Raw genomic sequence first — 7,599 nt, 5'->3', positions numbered from 1 at the left:
TAACAAAAACAATAGAAAATAAACAAATAAATAAATAAAATATATAAACATGCATATACATAAACTATCACAAATATATATGCATGTATGTATATATATATATATATATATATATATATATATATATATATATATATATATATATAAAGATACGTCAGGTCATGTCATATGCTACTGGTACCATGTAACCCAGTACTACCTGCCTCATGGTCGGGTCTCCGGCGACTAAACTGGTTCCCCCACCAGACTTGTTTGGTAAGGAGGGCGGCTAGTCTCCCTGAAGGATTAAAAACAAGACCTTCCAAAGGGCGAATGAACTCTTTTTCTGGGTCAGCAGCCAACTAGCACCATGTATATTTGTGTGTGTGTATATATGTATTGGGGTAGAGAGGGCTCCTGTAAGCCGTGGTGAAGGCAACCTTTCTAGGAGAAGCAAATCTCTGATTTAAAAAAACCATAAAGCGGAAGACCAGTACCCGCATTAAGCTGGTCTGCAGTTTAATTTGTTGCTGGCTATCTTGCTCTTGCTTGTTGCTGGATCTCAACATTTTGAACCGAGAGAGAGACTTAGCTGTCGTACAAAGCTAAGACTCTGTAACATCATATTTATATAGATACTCACTCAGACATTTGGGCTCATGGATTTTAAATGTCTTAGGGAGTGACACTCGTCTGACAAGACGTTGCAATCATCATATAAAGATACTAAGGACCAGTTCTATGAAGATCTGGAAAGCCTCATCTCCGCTGCTCCGCAGAGAGAGAAGCTCATCGTCCTCGGCGATTTCAATGCCCGTGTTGGCACGGACCATTTCACTTGGGACCGGGTTTTTGGCCACCATGGAATGGGCAAGTCCAATAGCAACGGCCTACGGCTGCTCAGCCTTTGCGCTGCACACGACCTTTCCATCACCAACACCATGTTCCGCCTACCCACCCGTAGCAAGACGTCGTGGATGCACCCACGCTTCCACCACTGGCATCTGATTGACTACGTCATCATCAGGGCAAGGGAAGGAGAGACGTAAGATTGACCCAGGCTCTGTGTGGTGCCGACTGTTGGACAGACCACCGCCTGATCATATCCAAAATGTGCCTCTACATCCAACCCAAGAGGCGGCCTCATGGCCAGAAAGTCACAAAGCGCCTTGACCTGGAAAAACTTAAAAGTCCAGATGTCATCCATGAGCTACAGGAAGCAATCAACGACAAGCTATCTGTCCCCCTCACCATCTCGGACACTATTGAAGATCAGTGGGCACACCTCAGAGACTCCATCTACTCCATCGCTCTTGAAATCATTGGACCCAAGCAAAAGAAGCACCAGGACTGGTTTGATGAAAATGACTCTGAGATTCAACCCCTCCTGGAGGAGAAACGCCAACTTCTCCGTGCACATCAGAGTGACCCCAAGTGCTTCGCAAAGAAAGCTTCTCTCTTTACATCATCAACATTCTAATCCACATTTGTCATCAATTGAAATGAATGGCTCTCGTCTTCAGGAGGCCTCAAGTTTTGACAAGCTTCTGGGCTTGACCATTACTCCTGATCTTAAATGGAACACGTATATCAAATCTGTTGCCAAGGCCGCTGGAAAAATGGTGGGATCTTTCTATCGATCCAGTAGATATCTCACTGCTGATGCTATTCTCTACCTATATAAGAGCCAGGTACGTCCAAGGATGGAATACTGTTGCCACATCTGGGCAGGAGCTGCTAGAAAGGACTTGTCCTGCCTTGATAGAGTTCAAAATAGACTTCGTAGCCTCGTAGGAGATGTCCTTTTCTCCTCCTTGCAACCTCTATCTCACAGAAGAGATGTTGCGAGTTTGTCTCTGATGTATCGTTATTTTCATGGAAAGTGTTCAACTGAGCTTCAATCTTTGGTCCCCCCTCGCCAAACTTTCACAAGAAACACTCGTCTAGCTGTAAACACTATCAATAATTTCCCCCACTCTTTATCTGTGGCTAAACCTAAACGTAGATTCCATGAACAAAGCTTCTTTCTTAGAACTGCACGCCTGTGGAATTGTCTTCCGTTTTCCTGCTTTCCGGCTGACTACAATATGGTTGTGTTCAAGTCTAAAGTAAATAAGTTCTTGATGAGCCGTTCCATATAAGTTATTAAATTTACCAAATTTTCATTACTAATGATTACTATATTGACCAATTTCTACTGTACACTCTTTAACCCTTATCCTTGAGTGGCCTCTGGGCCTTGATAATGTGGTGATGCCTTTGTAAAAAAAAAAAAAAAAAAAAAAAAAAAAAAAAAAAAAAAGCTGCCTTCATCAACATCCGCAGCAAGGTGCAGGCCAGACTCCGCTCCATGCAGGATGCCTGGCTCAGCGCCAAAGCAGATGAGATCCAGGAGCATGCCGATAGCCATGATATGAAGAAGTTTTACGATGCGCTGAGGGCTGTCTACGGTCCCCAGTCCTCTAGCTCCCCCCCCTGCTTAGCTCCGATGGAACAACTGTCTTGAATGACAAAAAGCAGATCCTTGATAGATGGGCGGAGCACTTTAACAGCGTGCTAAACCGACCATCTTCCATCAACGATGAAGCCATCGACCGACTACGTCAGGAGCCTATCAACGAGGACCTCGACATCCCACCCTCGTCAGAGGAAGTAAGCAAAGCCATCAAGCAACTTTCCTCTGGGAAGGCCCCCGGCCCCGACTCAATTCCAGCAGAAGTATACAAAGCTGGTGTACCTACACTGCTTTTAAGACTGACAGAACTCTTCCAATCCATGTGGGAGAGTGAAGAATTACCCCAAGATTTTCGTGATGCTACTATCGTTCACATTTACAAACGCAAGGGAAATCGTCAGTCATGTGACAACCACCGCGGGATATCCCTTCTTTCCATCGCCGGGAAAATCCTGGCCCGCGTCCTTCTCAACGGCCTGCTGGTGCACCTTGAAGATGGTCGTCTTCCCGAGAGCCAGTGTGGCTTTCGAGCGGGCCGCGGGACGACTGATATGATATTTGCTGCACGCCAACTGTAGGAGAAGTGTGTCGAGCAGCACCGGGGCCTCTACACCACGTTCGTCGACCTGACCAAGGCCTTCGACACTGTTTGCCGAAATGGCCTCTGGCGGATCATGGAAAAATTTGGTTGTCCGGACAGGTTCATCGCCATTGTCAGGCAGTTCCATGAGGGCATGACCGCTCGTGTCCTGGATGACGGCGACCCCTCAGAGCCCTTCCCTGTGACCAACGGGGTCAAGCAGGGCTGTGTCTTAGCCCCGCCGCTCTTCAGCATGGTTTTCTCTGCCATGCTCCAGGACGCTTTCAAAGACAGTCACTCTGGCATTGACATCAAGTACAGCTGTGACGGGAAATTGTTTAACATCAGGCGAATGCAGGCAGTCACGAAAGTGAGGGAAACCATCATCAGAGACCTTCTCTTTGCCGATGACTGTGCCCTTAATGCCCCAAATGAGATAGAGATGCAACATCAAATGGGCAGATTCTCCACCAGTTGTGACAACTTTGGTCTCACCATCAGTACAAAGAAGACAGAAGTTATGTACCAACCCGCCCCAGGAGATGCATACCATGAACCCGGCATCACTGTCAAAGGGCAGAAGATCCATGCTTTGGAGCAATTCACCTACCTTGGCAGCACCCTCTCCCGCACCGCCAACATTGACACTGAGGTTAACCATAGGATCTCCACAGCGAGCAGTGCATTTGGAAGACTTAGAGACAATGTGTGGAAGAGGAGAGGCATTACACTCGCAACCAAACTGAAAGTATACCGAGCGGTCGTCCTGACAACCCTACTCTACGCCTGCGAAATTTGGACGCCATATAAAAGACATGAAAAACAGTTGAATGGCTTCAACCTCAGATGCCTCCGTAATCTTCCTAACATCCGCTGGCGAGACAGAATTCCTGACACAGAAGTCTTGAATCGCGCGGGGCTCCATACCATCACCACCATAATCCGCAAAACCCAGCTCCGGTGGGCAGGCCATGTCTATCGCATGAACGACAGCCGAATCCCCAAACAACTTTTCTATGGGGAACTCAGCCAGGAAAAGCGGAATGCAGGAGGCCAAAAGAAACGATATAAAGACTGTCCGAGAGCGTCCCTAAAAGACTTTGACATCAGCCCCCAGTCTTGGGAGAGTCGCGCTGCTAAACGTTCGGCCTGGCGGTGCGTCATCCGCCTAGGAGCCGACAGGGCAGAGAATCAACGCATGACACACGAACAGCAGAAGCGCAAGAGGAGGAAGGAGAGAGCTGCCGGTTCACAGCCTGCCGATACCGCCTTCACGTGTCCAGAGTGTGGAAGAGTCTGCCGAGCACGGATTGACCTCATCAGCCATCTCAGGACCCACAAACCCCTGACGCCGAACTGATCGATACCTTGGTCATCGTCGACTTCAACGGACGAGCAAGTAAATATATATATATATATATATGTAGAGAGAGAGAGAGAGAGAGAGAGAGAGAGATGTATGTATATAAACTAATATAAAAAAAAACTAACCTAGATTTAAAACAGGTCAAGACACTAGATATCTAGGCTAAATAGAACACATACAAAGAATCAGGTCAAGCAGAGGTCAAATGGGCCTTTGTCCTATAAGTGCATGTTCATTGGCTGATAGGAAGGGCGCGGTGGATACTAGATATATATATATATATATTAATTTATAAAATATATATGGCGATTAAGCTATACTGAATATTCCGCGTTACATCCACTCTAGGATTCTTCAGGCTTATGCGCGACTTTTGTGGTTGTCTGTCTGTTTTTATATACGCACCTTCTATTGAGGTTTTATTTAGCCAATCAGCTTTTATTTTATTTTATATATATATATATATATATATATATATATATATATATATATATATAGGGGGAGAGAGAGCGAGAAAGAGAGATAGGTAGGTAGATAGATAGGTAGGTGGATAGTTGGGTAGGTAGGTAGGCAGGTAGATAGATAGATAGAAAGATAGATAGATAGATATGCTGGCGTGTTTTTGTGTGCATCAATGTAGATGGGAACCAACAAATATGTACATATACATCTAAGTTGAGATAGCCACTTTTTCTCTGCGTACTATTAAACAGAAATGATATTAGCTATCTAAGCTAAGCAAACGTGTGGAATTCCTGCTTACGTAATATGTTAAACAATGTTAATACGGTTTATCCGCGCCGCTATATTTTTACATAAAGAGGGGTTGTTTTTTTCTTTCTCAACACGTCGAATAATTGTGGAAGTTGAACTACTAGTTGGTGGGAGCGCTTGCATTTTAGTTAAAAATGATTCGGTGCGGAGATTCGAAGTGTACCATTTGGCGAATGAAACTTTCAGGACGATTTGTAGATTTTTGCGTTCCGTATCTTACCCTACACTAATTAACGGAACACATCTTTGCATGGAAAGGAATAACTTAGTTTCATGTTAAGAAATGAAATCTTGATCTGAATGATTATTTAACAATCGTTAACGAAATATTAATAAAATGGAAGCAGAATTTATTCGAACCAGGTTTCTTTCCTAGAAGTGTCGGGTTAGAACACATAATCACGTGGTTGTTTTTCACCTGACTACAACATTTCCATTTTCAAGTTTTTTTTGTTTTTTTTTGTTTTTTTTTTGTTTTTTTACACAGTGGTCACCACATATCAAGGCCCGGGAGCCACTCAGGGATAATGGTTATTGCAAGTACATTGCGTTAGTGTGGAGATTTGATGAAGTGTTTACTTAAGGGGATGGTTCATTAGGAATTTGTTAACGTTGGACTTGAACACATCCAAGTTGTATTCAGGTTGGAAACAGGCAGACGACTGAGTTCCACAGGCGTGCAGTTCTAAGAAAGAAGCTTTGTTCATGGAATCCACGTTTTGATTTAGGCACCGATAAAGAGTGGGGGAAATTTTCACAGTGGATTCGGCTAGACGGGTATTTTTCGTGAAAGATTGGCGAGGGGGGGGAGAGATTGGAGTTCAGACGAGCACTTGCCATGGAAATAACGATAAAACAAGGGCAGGCTCGCAACGTCTCTTCTGTGGGAGAGAGGTTGCAGGGTAGAGAAAAGGGCATCCCCCCTAAGCCACGAAGTCTATTTTGTACTCTGTCAAGGCAGGATAGGCTGTTTTTAGCAGCTCATGCCCAAATATGGCAGCAGTATCCCATCCTTAGACGTACTTGGCTTTTATATAGATAGAGAATGGCATCAGTAGTGAGATACATTCTGGAGCGGTAGAAGGATCCCACCATCTTTTCAGCGACCTTGGCAACAGACTTGATGTACGTGTTCCATTTCAGATCTGGAGTAAATGTCAAACCCAGAAGCTTGTCAAAACACGGGGCCTCTCCCAGATGAGAGCCATACATCCCAATTGATGCCAGATGGGGATCAGAGCGTTGATGATGTAAGGATAGGAGTCTGGTTTTAGATGCATTAAAGGTAACCAACCACGTCTTCCCCCACTGAACCACGCGCTCGAGATCAGAGGAAAAATTTTTTTTGGGGGGGATATTCCTTTAAATCATCCGTTTTTAATAGATGACAACCTAATTATTAATCCCCAATGGTGTTTCACGATCCACCTGACAAAACTAATATTAGTGCTTTTGATTATCAGTAATTCTTTAGTAAATAAAAGTACCACCTAACGTTTATGGCGATAGTTGATCTCCTCTGAAACAAGATGGCGTTATTCAATTTAGCAGGGTTGTTTTTTGTTGAAATCGCTCCAGACGGGGCGTAAAACCATTTAAGGATCTAACAATAATATAAGATAATTATCCAAAAGACAGGACATGAAAGAAACGAAATTATAGGAAGAAAAAAAAACAGTCTGCGGTAAGAAACAGGGAGCAGGAAGAGAGTTCCACAGCACTGCAGTTCCTAGAAAGAAGCTGCTGGAATAGGAATTTGCTTTTCTGAATTTTCTTGAGTATCCGTATTATTAGTATTCATCTCATTTAAGTGTCTGCAAGGAAACGTAGCGCAGTGGCTAAAGCACTTGGCAACATAAATTGTAACAGTACTATTCTTCTGAATGGTAAAGGTTCAATTTTTGGTGAGGGTGATCAAAAATACAATTGAGAATTACTTGGGGAAGTCTATCTTGTCATGGCTGACGGAACGGGAGCATGCTACCCTCGTGAAGTAAATAAAAGGTTCTGTTAGAAATTCCATCCAAATTCTCGAGTTTGACAGAAACATTCTTGAGTGCAACAAAATAGCGCTGGAGAAGATCGGAGGTTACATCAACCGAAACGCTGTTAAAATGACACGCAAGATGAGAACAGGTCCGAAGAATTTAAATAATAAGAATCAGAAATTGCTATATTTATTTATTTAATTATTTATTTATTTATTTATTGAATTATTTATTTATTTGTTTATTTATTTATTTTATTATTTATTTGTTTATTTATTTATTAAATTATTTATTTATTTAATTGTTTATTTATTTATTTGTTTATTTATTTATATATGTTTTTATTTGTTTAATTATTTATTTAATTATTTATTACATTATTTATTAATTTCTTTATTTCTTTCTTTCTTTATTTGTTTATTTATTTATTTATTTATTTATTTATTCATTTATTTAA

The sequence above is a fragment of the Euprymna scolopes genome, chromosome 40 (assembly GCF_053919585.1).
Source record: "Euprymna scolopes isolate OS-2025 chromosome 40, ASM5391958v1, whole genome shotgun sequence".
NCBI lineage: Eukaryota > Metazoa > Mollusca > Cephalopoda > Sepiida > Sepiolidae > Euprymna > Euprymna scolopes.
This window is presented reverse-complemented; position numbering follows the sequence as displayed.